This window comes from Zea mays, chromosome 9 (assembly GCF_902167145.1).
Source record: "Zea mays cultivar B73 chromosome 9, Zm-B73-REFERENCE-NAM-5.0, whole genome shotgun sequence".
NCBI classification, from domain to species: domain Eukaryota; kingdom Viridiplantae; phylum Streptophyta; class Magnoliopsida; order Poales; family Poaceae; genus Zea; species Zea mays.
The window spans coordinates 11,295,660-11,310,124 of NC_050104.1; the positions used below are offsets into that span (position 1 = coordinate 11,295,660).

Below are 14,465 nucleotides of genomic sequence, written 5' to 3' on the forward strand. Positions count from 1 at the left end.
TTGTAACTACTGAGTTCTCTTTGCTGTTCTGTTCTGACCCAATTCTCTGTGCTGCTTTTAGCTTCATGGTTCTCTACAACCGCGACAACGTGGAGTCCATCGGGCTGGACGAAGCGGCCAAATGCCTCAGCGTGGAGAGGCGCCGGATCTACGACATTGTCAACGTGCTCGAGGGCGTTGGGGTGAGTTCTCCCTTCTCATGCATTTCTGGTCGCAATTCTTGTTTTCTTGGGGTTAGTACTTAAAAAAAGTTGCTTCAATGATGGAAAGAGTGCAGCTCGCCATCGCCGCCATCTTCGAGCCTCCCTGAAGCACGGGCGCTGCGGGGTCGTTCCTCACCGGCGTCTCCTTGGCCAACCTGTCCATCTCCTTCCACCGTATGCCTAGGGTCGAGTGCCTCCCACCCATCAAATCCAAGCATCAGGAGGTGCTCACCTTTGACAGCGGCCATCCCTCAACCCACTGTAGCATGTGGCGCCCCCGCTGCGAATTTGCCTCTATGACAATTGCCATCCTCACATCCCAAACCGTCGATGCCCACCCCTAACACGGTTCCTGACCTCCCTGACAGGGGACTTCTCTAAAGGATATAACAAGTGGTATGTGATCTGCTTTCCATTTTATCCCATTTTTCCATTTTGGCATGTAATAGTGTGACTATGGGAACATAATTGATGAATCTATATGTTTTAGTTTCCATTTCCTAAACATAACTAAGAAGCTTATCTAGGGAAATCATTTTAGCTTTTTGCTGCTCCCTATGTGCTTCAGATTCAGCAAGAGGTACTTTGCCAGTTTTGGAAGACTAATACCTAACTTTTTTACTGGTCGACATTTGCTTTGTGTAGGTTACCAGTGTGAAATGCGAATACATTCTACTGATATTTGTGTCGTGCAATTGTGAATAAGTAAGCATATTTAATACTAGCATAAAAAATGGTTACTCGGACATATGGCCTGCAATTGTGAATAAGTAAGCATATTTAACTTTTGTTATTTATGCCAGAACTTTATTTCAGCTCTGCATATCTTGCTTTCAGTTTACAACTCTAGGTGTAACTTGGAAGCACTGAAATTGAACTATCTCCCAGTCGACCATTCTCGCTACCTGGTTTAAGCAATAGTGGATTAATGTTAATAGAACTGTGCTCTTATCAGCCACAAAGTTTCTTAAGTTTTGCCTATTTGATTCCTTCGATTTTTTATGTTAATTAAATGCTGATTCAGAACATTTTCTTTCATGGTAGGATATTGTTGCCCTTCTATTGGTCATTTTTTTATCAAACCCAATGTCACTCATTTTGTAGGTGGTCAAGAAATCCAAATGGAGTCCCTCTAGAATCTCTTGGATATAAGCAAGGTTACAGAGTTGATGTGGATATTCCTGACCAAACATGGGTAGAGGCATGTAGCTTCCATGATGTTCTTATTTTCAACACTGGGCATTGGTACGTGAATGTCACTATCCATAGACAGATAAGCATTAAATTAGCTCTACAGCGTGATGCCAAACTAATGGCATTTTATGATTTAAGTTAGTGGCATGATTAATTGACAGATCAATTAATGTGTTATTATACAAACTAAGTATTGTAGGGTGGAAGTAAGTGCAACCACAGTAGGATTTGGTTAGCCAATTACACTGGTATTTTACTGATTTGTTTCTTTTTATGCCCTGATTTGCAGCTGGGATTCCACATCTTAAGTGGTTTGGGGTGGAGGGGCAGTACAATGTCATGGTGATTGATCTGCTTGGTCCAAGTCTGAAGGGCTTATTTAACTACTGCAGCAGAAAGTTCTCACTTAAAACAGTACTAATGCTTGCTGATCAGATGGTGAGTCTATCCTACGGTTCTACATTTTTCTTGTATTTGTTTTGGACCTGTTGAAACCACATACTGATGTAGTGTCAATAAATTCTTCACTTTGCATTTCCTTGGTCTTTGCAACAAAAATAACATGCCTTGGTGTGGGATACAGATCAGTGTTGTTTGCTACCTGGCACGTTGGAGTCCAGCGCGTCTGCCGCCTCCGATAAACTCAAGTCCATCGGTCAGTCCGTCGATGACCACGATATTGTCGCTGGTCTCCTCTCGAACCTACAAGATCGTGGATTACGTCGAAGCAGATACAGCTCATCTATCTGCACCTGGTCTTGGGGTGGAATTTGGGTCAACACATGACCATGTTATGTATGCGTTGTTTCAAGGCCTGTTTCTTGCTCCCTCTTTACAATATTTTATATTGCACTTCTTAGCGATAGAACTGCTGAATTTTTTAAGGCCAGCAAACAGATAAAGTGAACTTCGAAAAATAAAATTGCAGGTAGTGCAGCTTGGCAGCAGGGAATGACTCATAACATTCTGTGAAGTAGTGCAACAGTTCTCTGTTTAAATTCCTCATTTGTTTTGATAATTTTCTATTGATTCATTCAAAACAACTCATATCAATTTGCTAGCCCACAAGAGAGCTCGCTCCGTATTCTGCTAGATGCATTTATGAGAAATTATAGTTGGAGCTCCCATATTAATAATATAATGGAACTTCATCCATGTCTGAAATAAGTATGTTCTTTGTTTTTTCTATAAAAGTGCTTGAGCAATCAGGAACAGATAGTGGAGTTACTTGAACGTGAAAAATTGGAGAAGAAGCTGCAGGATCCAGCTGCAGAACCAATATGTTTGCCAATAGAATTTTTGAAAGCCATCACATGCAATTTTTCAACTGAACGAGAACTTGGCAGGGTGAGTACGGAGTAGTGTACAAGGTATGACCATTCTTCTATCGCTCCAATTTTCAACTGATGAAAACAGTAACAGATAATTCATGGCTCACCTACTTGCTATGAAGGGAGTTCTGCATTGAGCTGTCGTAGAGAGCGCAGACAGGCACTCTAGCCAACGTTGTTGGCTAGGATTGGGACACAAAAGCGAGACGAGGGATGAGAAGCACAGGAGGAGTCGGTCTGTCCTCATCATCGATATATGCAAGCCATCCAGGTGAGGTGAAGTGGCGACACACAGTACGCATGAAGCAGTGTCGATTCCCCTCTTGTTCTTTGTTTTCTGTTTCCCTTGCTGCTGCTCTTCTTGGCTAGGAACCGCATATTAGGATTGCTTTTTTTTCTTATCCCTTTCTTTCTTCCTTTTATTGTCCTTATGGTCATGTGGTTGATTCTTTATTACCTGTTTTGCAGTGCTTTGGAGTTGATATGGTCGGCTGAGAAGTTGAGGAAGAAGTCATTTCTACCTATAAGCTAGGTGCTGTTGTTGTTTGAATAGAGACCATCTCTACTCCTTTAATGCCTAAACCTACAGCTGTGTGACATGAAGAACTTGTGAACCAAAATCATGGCACAACTGAAGACATAACTAACTGGAAAAATGACTTTTTTTTATTTTCAAGAACTATAACAGAATCCAGTAACATTGCAGCAACCCCTGTTTCCTCGACATAGAACCAGTGAAGCTCGCTAATTTAGAGGATACACCAATTTATGATATTACTTTCCCAGCAACTGTTAGTTGGAACAATCTTTTCTGGACCTAAAACAGAAAAACATCGCATTAGAATTGTCAATGTTCTTTAGCTAACTAGAATGCACAGTGCAGCATAGCAATATCAGACTCTGAAGTCCCAACCATTCCGTTGGATAAAGAGTATGTAGGGTTATTCAATTTCCTCTCAACTGTTTTTAACTTTCTAATCTATTAATCGCTGGTGTTAGATCAGGTAGGTGGCGGCTAAGAAAAATGAAGATGGTGACAACTAAGAAACTCTAAAGCCTCCACTGCCTTTGCTTCCCTTGCTGGTTGACGCGCCATCATCGCATGAAGGTTAGCTTCCCCTCATGATGATTGTGCGCTGGTAAACGCAGTGGAGGCGATAGATATTTCTGCATGGTTCTATGTAAGTTTCCTTCAATTTATTTTTTCTTCCTATATTTCTTTCCTCGATTACGCCACAAAGTAAAAAAAGGTTGGTCTCTATCTGTTCGTTGTTCGGTTCCTCCATTACTGTTGATCAGCCTCTAATCTGTATGACAGCTATAAAGCAAGGGATTGGTCCTGGTGTCATTTTGTAATCTCCGTTGTCAAATTCATATTGTCTCTGCTATCTTTGTTGCCAAATTCATACTCCTGGTGTCCTGTCTTTTTATATTTATTTTGACGATTGTTGGGCTAGGTCACGTTCAGTTGATCTCTGCATGAGATTTTATACCCTTGGAGAACTTGAAATACTTATTGTCTCTGCCTCTGTCCTGGTGGCATGTGTTTTGATGAGCTCGCTAGCCAGGTCATGTATGGTTTCACTTGAACATTTTCACTTCCATGGTTGATATGAACTGGTGACATCCTTACTGATGCACTAGATTTCGATCCTAGGATACTCTTTAATTGATGTATGCTTTGCTTCGGTCGTATAATATTAGAGCAACTTATCATCTCCCACGTTTTATAATCCATCCTAGCATGTTACAATTTTTTCTGCACAATTGTACATGGAAGCATTAGTCATAGGATATCGGTTGTTGAAGTACATCGTCAATTATACAGAGAAGCATTAGTGCATTGAACGGCTGAAGAATCACCGCAGTAATTTCCTACCACTCATCTTTTGCTCTGTTTCCTTTTAGATTCAGATTCAGCTACACTTTCTTAACTAGGACATGCTTAATCCAGGGGAAAATAGTGCAGCTGTTGGTTACCTGATCGTTGATACAAACGGTGGCCTAAATCAGATGAGAATGGTAGTAAGTATATGATTGTGCTAACACCATGGCAATGTCTTCTAGCTAACTCTCATTGATTCCTTCACAATTATTCTTACAAATAAGTGATATGGTTGTAGTGGCAAAGATCATGAACGCGTAGCTGGTGATCTCTACTCAAAGACTCGAAAGCTTAGGTCTGTAACCATAAAACTGAATACTTAATATGGGCAATTCATGTATCCTGATTATGGATATTATGTGGATATTTTCTATCTGTGAATCACCCCTGCACTTTGAATCGCTTATGTCATTATTAGCAATCACATAATATTTTTCTTTTGTTTTAGATTTAATTGGTATAATCATATACTAATTCATAGATTGGTACCTCTAATAAGCTTTGGTACAATAGGATTTGGTTCAGCTTCTCACTTTGTGTTTAAATAAAAAGAAACAGGCAACAAATTATAGTGAAGAGGCTCCTCCCATCCCTGTCACTTGGTGGATCACCCCCACGGAACCACCCTAGCCAAAGACAGGTATGTGCATGATGTTATTCTTGGTAGCCTATAATCATCTTTGCCTCAAAGTGCTTCTATAGGTAAATGAATGTAGTGCAAGTTTTTATTTCTATTTTTTGCTCCAACTGTTTTCTATGCTACTTCCTTAGTGTTAGTTCACCATGCATAAGTCATCTGCAGAAAGTGTGCTTCTTCCTAACCAACTGTATATGTTATTAATTGTCTTCTAATTTCAATAGTATAAAAGTGGTAGATCGTTAGGGAGGTACACAAGTGCAGCCACCATTGTGAGGTCCTTGATGTATCGGCGCCACAACAAGGACCTCGACGTATTGCCACCGTCGCTTTGGAGAAAACAGAGGCAGATGGCAACATCGTGGCGCTGAAGAACTACCTCAAGACGTAGTACTACGATGAGGTCGGCATCTTCACACCATTGTAGAACTTCCACCTTTGTGCTTTTGTTTCGTGGCATAATATTCATTACAGCAAGTATATTTCTGCAAGTATATTTCTGCACGTATATTTCTGCAAGTATATAGAGCCAAAGGTGACACAAGCGTGTAGAAATCAAATTTCAGTGTGTAGTTGTGTACTGCGATAGTTGCATCCAATGTACTACTTTGTACATTGTGTGCATTTTGTTTTCTTATAAATCAGATTTGATTTCCAGTGTGTAGTTCTCTTCTGGAACAGAGCCACACCCCATCATTTCCACTGATCAGATGTCATTTGTACTTTGTGGATTTTTTTTGCATTTGGTTCTCTCATAAATTAGATTCTATTGCCAGCATGTAGTTATCTTCTGGGACAGAGTCCCCCCTTCCCTCTCATTTCCACTGATTAGATGGAAATTGTCATGTTGTCCTCAAACAGAATTGAAACACTTGTATGAAAAAATAGATTGTGTTTGCTCTGAAATTTGGTGTAAAAAGCAGCTGGAGTGTTACAAGAATTAGGATGTCATTGGGCAAAGTATCAATAATCCATATAGCATAATTGGATGAATACATCTTTGCTCTCTAGAAATGAAGCTTGTGCTATTATTGGCACTATGTTGCCCCAGCTGTAAGCAATACTTGATTTTCTCATTTGGCAAAGATAGGGTCGTACGACGTTTTTTATCAACAATAGGGAATTGGTGAGGTTAGTCTTAGTCATGACTTGTAACAACTGAGATCAACAAATTTGCCTTTGGTTTCATCCAACCTAAGCCACCACACAAAACCTCAAGTGCTGTGGAGAGGACTCTCCGTGCACCACAGTAGAGCATCATTCTATTCTTGCAGCTTCCTTCTTTTGTCTGTGGTTGGATTCAGTAAGATTAGTTATTTTACGGGGCATCTCACACTGCTATTGTTTATAGCGATGGGTTTGGGGCGTGGTGTGTCGTGTGCAGCTACATCCTTACTCCTTACATTCCTGTTGTGATAACAATCTGCAAAAACAACCTACTTGTGCGTAGCCAAAGGGGTAAAATGACCTGAAATTTTCATCATAGCTGATAGTGATAGCATTTGGTTTTCGTACTCTCTTTTGTTTGTGCTGCAAATGCAGAAAGCGCAGTTCCCCATCTGAATTAGTTTATGGCCTTTTCCACGGCAGGCCGACTCACCTTCAATCTTTTTTCACGTTCTGAATCTGGAAGTGATGGACAGAAGCAGACACTAGAAGATTGTGGGCTGCAGCGCTTACACGGGAGAGGGGCTTCTCGAGGACTTCTTTTGGGCATCGCTTCTAGATGGAAGTTTTCGTTGTCGTCGCTGAAGCTTCGCTTTTGTCACCTTTGGCTCTATATACTTTCAATTTTGTTACTGCAAGTATATTTCTGAACTTTGCGAGTTCTTCATTATTAGGTGATGGAGCAGTGTGTAGCCCGTTTGGATGTTGCCATGTTTAATGCCATCCTTCGTGAATCAGCAAGTGAGATACCAACAGACCCTATATCTGACCCAATTGTTGACCCAAAAGTCCTACCAATTCCAGCTGGTGATCTAAGCTTTGGGTCAGGCGCGCAGCTGAAGAACTCTGTACGTGCCTAATTTACTTGTTTTTATGCATCACTACATGTTTCTTTTTCTATTGTAATTGTTATGTAGCTGTTTGTTAGGATGTAACTTGCTAAGGAACAAAATTAGATACAAATACAGTTGGGTCTTTCTATTACACCTCACCCAAACAACGAATTTATATGAAATAAAATGACTGCATATTGGAAACTGGTCCAGATGGCTGGCAGATAAGCTTGGCATAGGTCATGATGATTCTGAGGACATATGAGATGTTGAAGACGAAAGAAGAGTCGCAGCTGAAACGAAATCGTTTCAACTTCTCAATGAGCTAAGTGATCATCTATTTTTTAGTTTTTCATAATTTTCCTTTCATGGCCTCCTTACATGTTTGATTTCCTATGATCCATGAGCTGCCAATCATGATAATGTGGTTTCACTATGTAGGAGATGTACAAGGATGCAGTCACAACTGATGCTATCGGCAATACCAGAACTTGATGGTGCTTGTAGACTGTTCATGGTGCTTGTAGGGATGATGTATGTTTGTGGCTTACTCAGCTCCAACCAACTATGACAGGAGCGTTAGCTAGGACAGCAATCAGGCTAACAATTGTGGACAAAGTTCAGTCTGAAGTCAATGCATCTGAAGTGCATGAAAGGGTCATGCAGAGGTGCTAAAACACCTTCAAACCCTTTTGATGAAGAAAACAACACCGGTGCCATTTACTGAAAAAATTACAAATTTGTTGTGAGACTTTTTTTTGATTCTTATCTTTACAACCACTAAAAACTACTCCCTCCATTCCAAATCCTAAGCTGTCTCTTGAGGTTGTATAGTGGTGTGATCGAGATCGTTGTCTTTATGTTTCTGGTGCAAATAATGATTTATGTTGCAGGTTTGTTGTATTTATTATGTTCTTAATGCAATGATGCTCAGCTCTCCTCTGCATTTATTTAAGGGAAAACTTTCAGTTCTGATGTAGTTTATATGCCATATTCACTGGGCCATTGGCATAAGTCACTTGCACTCTTTATTTGATGCTAACTTTCTTCATTTACAAACTAGGTTCCACTCCTGTTTGGATCTGTTGCAATGGAAAAGGTTGCTTGCCACATCGTTCATTGGATATTTAGGAGAACCGTTAGACATATCTTTCTAACTGATGATGATGAAGGGCAGCCTCCACTGCTGCAGCGGATGGTTGAAGATCATGACGATCTCTACTTTATGTAAGTTTTATCTCGCTCTTGGCTTATTTTGCATTCATGATTTGTTTCAGTTTGCCTTTTATTTTTTTTCCTTTTCTGTTTTTGTTGGTGGCTAATGTTGGGTTTCAACTCGAGCCTACTCCAACTTCCTTAAATGTTGGTAACTAATGTTGTTGTCTGAATCTGATTGAATTCTACACCAGTTCTTGGAAGATAAAGCCACACCAAGTCATCATCTCCAGGTTTGTTATTGTTTGGATGCAAATCATTGTTAGTTAACCTTTTGTGTTGAAGTAACTGTTTGGTTGAGAAAATTGGTTGCCTATCTTCTATTTTCTCTGTTTTGTTATAGCACCAAGCTGATTTGTGTCTAATTTATAGGAACGATGTTAGCGAAAGTCAATTTAATCTAGTGCTGAACATTGAGTTGCAACAAATCATAGATTCAGACTGAGTCACCGCAGCTAGAAACCACTGTCTCAAGGTGCTGAACATTGAGTTGCAACAAATCATCGATGGAGACCGAGTCACCGCAGCTAGAAACCACTGTCTCAATTTGAGGAGATTTTCTATCTATGTTTGTTAGAAGGCATAATGCCTATTTATCTCTTATATTCGAACATTTGGTAATTAAGAAATAGAAGATTACTTCCTCAATATCCCTTCTTCCTAATCTCACCTTTCACGACGTCTAAGGAACAATCACTTGCTATTACTGACTGACATGTCCACTCATATGTGAGACATTGGGGTTAATATATATGTTATGTAATTGTTGTGCACTAACATTTATCGAATAATTTGTACACCGTCGCAACGCACGGGCACTCAGCTAGTTACAAATATGTGAATCAAATGCTACCTCAGTTTCTCTGCAGTCCACTAGCAGGGTGCCCTGCCACATGCCTTAGACCGACCGCAGCGGTCACCGGCGATCTGTCCTCTCCGCTACATGCCGCATGAAGGTGCAACACTGCCCCTTCGACACCCCCTATCAGCGGTAAGTTTATCTCTCTCCCCGTTCTGGCGTTACCTCTAAACGTTGCTCCTTTCTCGATTTTTGTGCTCGTCAGTAATTATTAGTTGAGAATGGATGATAAACAGGTATAAGAAATAATATTATATAATTGTAGTGGGATATAACTTTTTTTAAGAAATCGTTGCGGAAGATAAGAAAAAAAAGGATCGGATCTTAGCGAGATGGTGCAAAAGTGGAATATAAAGGCAAAATTTAGAGAGAACCGCTCAACGGTCTTAGTTCTCTATAGTACACACTATGTAACCATAGCATAAACGTAATTAGTATATCTCGTAAGATAAAATTTTGCCCCTTTTTATTAGTAAAAATATTTCATTTATTACTACTAGAGACAGATAAAAAAATGAGCAGTCTTGTTGAACTAAAGACATATATAAAATCTTACTAGTCGGTTGCCCGTCCGTTGCGACAGCTTACAACAATACCCATGTAAATCATCCACTAAAAAAATTTCAAGATTTTTTATTGATTGTCTTTGCTTTCCGTATAATATTTTTTGATTGGCTAACTGATGTTATTGTTTACTCCATCCAATATGTCTTGGTACAACACGGCCAATGAAGTGAGCGATTAGAAGAGAGTTTATAACGACTGATTGAACGAACAGAGATTATAAAATGACATAATTTCACCATACAGAGACCAAATAACAGAATGTTTGTGAGCTCAAGTTTCTAAAATAAGTCACATGAACTCAAACTTATAAAAAAGATATATCAAAATATGGAGTGATTGCTAAAGTCAAGCATCAATAAAAACTGGATGCGCTTCATATAAATTATGCTACTTCGTAGCAATTACTAACGTTTAAAACCAACAAATAATCTTTCATTTTACTGTTAGTGTGATAAATCATTGTTGCTCCATCCAATTCAGCAACCTCAAACACCATTGAGTCCATTGCGCCAATGTGGTCTCAGAAACGACATAATGCTTGCAAGAGCCAAGAACGTCATGCCGTGCTTGGGCTGTAACCTCGGCCTGTAGTGCTGGCCCGGCCTGACACGATTATAATCTTTTTATTTACAAAAAAACATATATACATATATACAGTTTATATTAAATATTAAAAACACCTAAGCATGATGTTCTACTGGTTAGATAGCTTCACCTAGTGTCTACCGCCCTTCTTCCATCAGGGCATGGGTTTGAACCCCACCTCCTGCATCGTTTTTTTAACATTTTACGTTGATTTAATCAAATGGGCCAACGGGCTGGCCCGGCACAGTCAGCAGGTCGGCATGACGTGCCTGGGCCAGAGTTGTGGCCCATGGGCGTTTGGCCCGTGCCGGGCCGCCGTTTGGCCATTTATAGGCGTGCATCGGGTTAATTTGAAATAGCTGTGAGGGGTTATTTGTAAAAAATGACGCGGGACGACCGTTGAAACTGGTGCTTAAATATAGTATAGATATAGACTAGTCGATTACCCGTGCGTTGCGACGGCTCGCAACAATATCCACGTAAATTATCCATAAAAAGGATCTCAAAATTTTTTATTGATTGGCTTCACTTTTCACATAATATTTTTTATGAACACATGGGTACCGTAGGCGGCAAATCAGAGACCCCCATCCCTCGCCTCCCCGACTTCCAAGATTTCGTAGAGCATGAGTGGAAGAGAAGAGGCGGATATACCTGTTCGTTGCCAGAGAAGTACACGACAAAGACCTGGGCATGTGGAGATGACATAGGTAGTATACCGCTAGATATATAGGGAGAGAGCACGCAAGCGGAAAAAGAAGCCTAGCCAGAGCAGCTCCAAACTGAGAGGCACCCGCACCAGGCGTTAGTCCGAGAAGGGCGAGAGAATGCGAGTGTCTTCCCAGCCCTGGCCCTGCCAAAGCGACACACCACCACCACCATCTCTGTAGCATATGCCGACTGCTACCACGCTACGGGTCTTGGTTGTCCAATATCTCAGACCTGGACTCCTCATCGCCAAGATAACCTAAGCGTGGCAGGCGCCACCATGTCCTCCTCGACGGCACGCACGGAGAAAGGCCAAGAGCATGATCGACTCGCCCCGTAGCCGCATCGACGAGCGTCGGTCGGCTCGCGGCTGTGACCGTGGGAGGGGGCAGTAGGTTGGGGAGGAAGAATAGTGCGGAGACCGAGAAGACGAACGAGACGTCTGACAACGGCAAAAACGATGATGCACGCATAATGTGAAACGTCCTCGTGGACGTACAATAGTCTGGTGTCGGACGAATACGGGGAGGAGATGTCTGCTCCTACGCCCTCCGTCGAGAATGGGGTGGCACAAAGGTGGAGGCATGAGGGGAGAGAGAAAAGAAGTAGAATGGCGAACGAGGTGATGGCAACTGAGGCGGGGACCATCATTATCGTGCGGAGGTATAGATGGTCAAATGGGCCGTGTCTGGCGAGCCGGCCCGAGGCACGACCCATTTAATAGTGTCTAGGTCAACCTGGCACAAGCGTCGTGCGATGCTTGGGTCGTAGCCTCGGTCTGTAGTGCTCGCCCGCCCAGTACGATTATTTTTTTTACAAAAAATCATATATACATATGTACAATTTATATTCAATATTATAAACATCTGAGCATGATGTTCTACTGGTTAGACAGCTTCTCCCAGTGTCTCCCACTCTTCTTCCATTATTAGGGTGTGGGTTCAAATCCCACCTCCTACACCGCTTTTGAACATTTTACACTGAGTTGATTTGAAAGAAATGTAGGAACTTTTTTGTAAAAAGATGACGCATGACGACCGTTGAAACTGGTGTTTTAAGTAGACTAGAGACTAGTCGCTTGCCCGTGCGTTGCGACGGCTCACAATAATACCCACATAAACTATCCACCAAAAAGATCTCAAGGTTTTTCATTGATTGTCTCCACTATTCGCATAATATTTTTTTATGAACGCACGGGTACGATAGGCAGCAAATCAGAGACCCCATCCCTCTCCTCCCCCACTTCCAAGGTTTCGTAGAGCAGGGGGTGAAGGGAAGATGCAGCATACCTGTTTGTTACCAGAGAAGGACACGACAAAGACCTGGGCATCTGGAGGTGACATAGGTAGTATACCGCTAGATACATATAAGGTGAGAGCACGCAAGTAGAGAAATAAGCCCAGCCAGAGCAGCTCCAAACGAGAGGCACCCACACCAGGCGTCAGTCTAAGAAGGGCGAGAGAATGCGAGTGTCTTCCCAACCCTGGACCCGCCGAACCGACACACCACCACCACCAACTCCATAGCATATGCCGACTGCTGCCACGCTACGACCCTTGGTTGTCCAATATCTCAGACCTGGACTCCTCATCGCCAAGGTAACCTAAGCGTGGCAGGCGCCACTATGTCCTCCTCGACGGCACGCACAGAGAAAGGCCAGGAGCATGACCGACTCGCCGCGTACCCGCGTCGACGAGCGTCGATCAGTTTGCGACTGCGACCGTGGGTAGGGGCAGCAGGTTGGGGAGGAAGAACATGAGGAAGGCCGGGAAGACGAACGGAATGTCCGACAAAGGCGAAAACGATGGTGCGCGCATGATGTGAAGAAAAAAACTATCAAGACGGCATTGTCATACCTGCTATCAATAATTACGTCCTCTCATTTTTTTTACTTGCTATGGATGTGTTGAGTTGTGATTGTAATACAGTGGTTGGATAACTTGAGATATGGCAGCGATACATTGGGATATGGTGCCACATTACTGACCTTGCTCGCGTGCAATTGGAAATTTGGAATCAATGGCGCAACAACAGTAGCACACACCGCGCGTATTTCGTGGTTTGGCTGCAGAGGATCCTAGAGCTTTGCGACCTCTTTCAGCGACCTCCACACCCAGGTTGCGTCGTGGTCCTTGCTCTTATCCTATCCTTTCCTGCCTCCTGCGTTTAGCTTCTTCTCTCTTTCCCCTCTGGCCCTCCTCTCTCTCATTTCCTCATACAAGTTGTTGAGTTCTTGTCCCTGTTCTTGGACGGACACATATCCAATCCACCTGAGATTTGCTCAATTTACTCCAGACACACTAGCAACGACCGGACCGTCGAACCTCGCGTCTCAGGAGACATGTCGATGGTGGCGGCGGAGGCGCGGCCACGCTACGGGTTCCCCGGATCCGGGAAGGGGGCAGCGGCGACGGGCATGGGAAGGAGGCGGACATGGCGGCGGTCGGGAAGAGGAGGAGCGACAACTTCTTCATAGAGGAGGAGGCGGAGGAAGAGGTGCTGACCGTTACCTCCTCGGTTGGGTCGTCGTCGGGCTCGTCGTCGGAGGCCGCTGGTCATCTACTTCCATGGCGGCGGCTACGTCCTGTTCCGCGCGGCCTCCGCGCCGTTCCACAACGCGTGTGCGGCGCTGGCCACCACTGCCCCCGCGGTCGTGGCGTCCGTGGACTACCCGCTTGGCGCTCGAGCACCGCCTCCCCGCGACGTTCGAGGACGCCGCCGACGCCGTGATTAGGGGAAGCGAGACGTGCGTGATGCGGGCAGGGGGAGACGACAGCTGCTGATCGGCGAGACAGGGGCGTGATTAGGGGAAGGAGGAGGCGGCAGGGAGCAGAGATCGGCTATGTGAAATGTGGAGGTCACGGAGCACAGGGGAGCGCAAGATTGGGTGCGATTATGGCGGCGGTGGGATGGAGGGGCGCTACCGCGACCGAGATTTCTATAGGTAGAACACCGCGTATGTGGACGCCTACAATGAGTACTTAATTAGTTGTAAATATAAAGATTATTATTCCAGGGACACATACACGTGTGACATTTATTCCAGGGACACATACGCGTGTTGCCGCACAGATCGTAATAAATTTTAGTGGATAATGAGTATAATGATATAAAATGGATATAAATCAGATACAGATTAGATACTGAATACCTAAACGAATATGAATCAGATCTCAACTCTCTTAGATGATATATATATATATATATAGTTTATATATTAGGAGCCCTGGGCTTCCAATAACTAGAGGAAGCCTAGGTCGGACGGTGCAATCCGGTCGAGC

At 43.1% G+C, this 14,465-nt stretch overlaps 1 non-coding gene across 4 annotated transcripts; it reads left to right on the top strand.

Annotated features, from left to right (window-relative positions):
* The first annotated feature begins 282 nt into the window (after positions 1-282).
* On the top strand, positions 283-5,906 carry LOC103637912 (uncharacterized). Of its 4 annotated transcripts, none has more exons than XR_004852543.1 (6): positions 283-599; positions 1,308-1,448; positions 1,687-1,835; positions 1,981-2,767; positions 2,851-2,999; positions 3,197-5,906. It is a non-coding gene; the product is annotated as an uncharacterized protein (transcript). The 4 variants fall into 4 exon arrangements; XR_004852545.1 differs by lacking the exon at positions 283-599 and adding an exon at positions 812-973 and having other exon boundaries at positions 1,981-2,744; positions 3,197-5,647; XR_004852542.1 differs by lacking the exon at positions 283-599 and adding an exon at positions 816-973.
* The last annotated feature ends 8,559 nt before the right edge of the window (positions 5,907-14,465 follow it).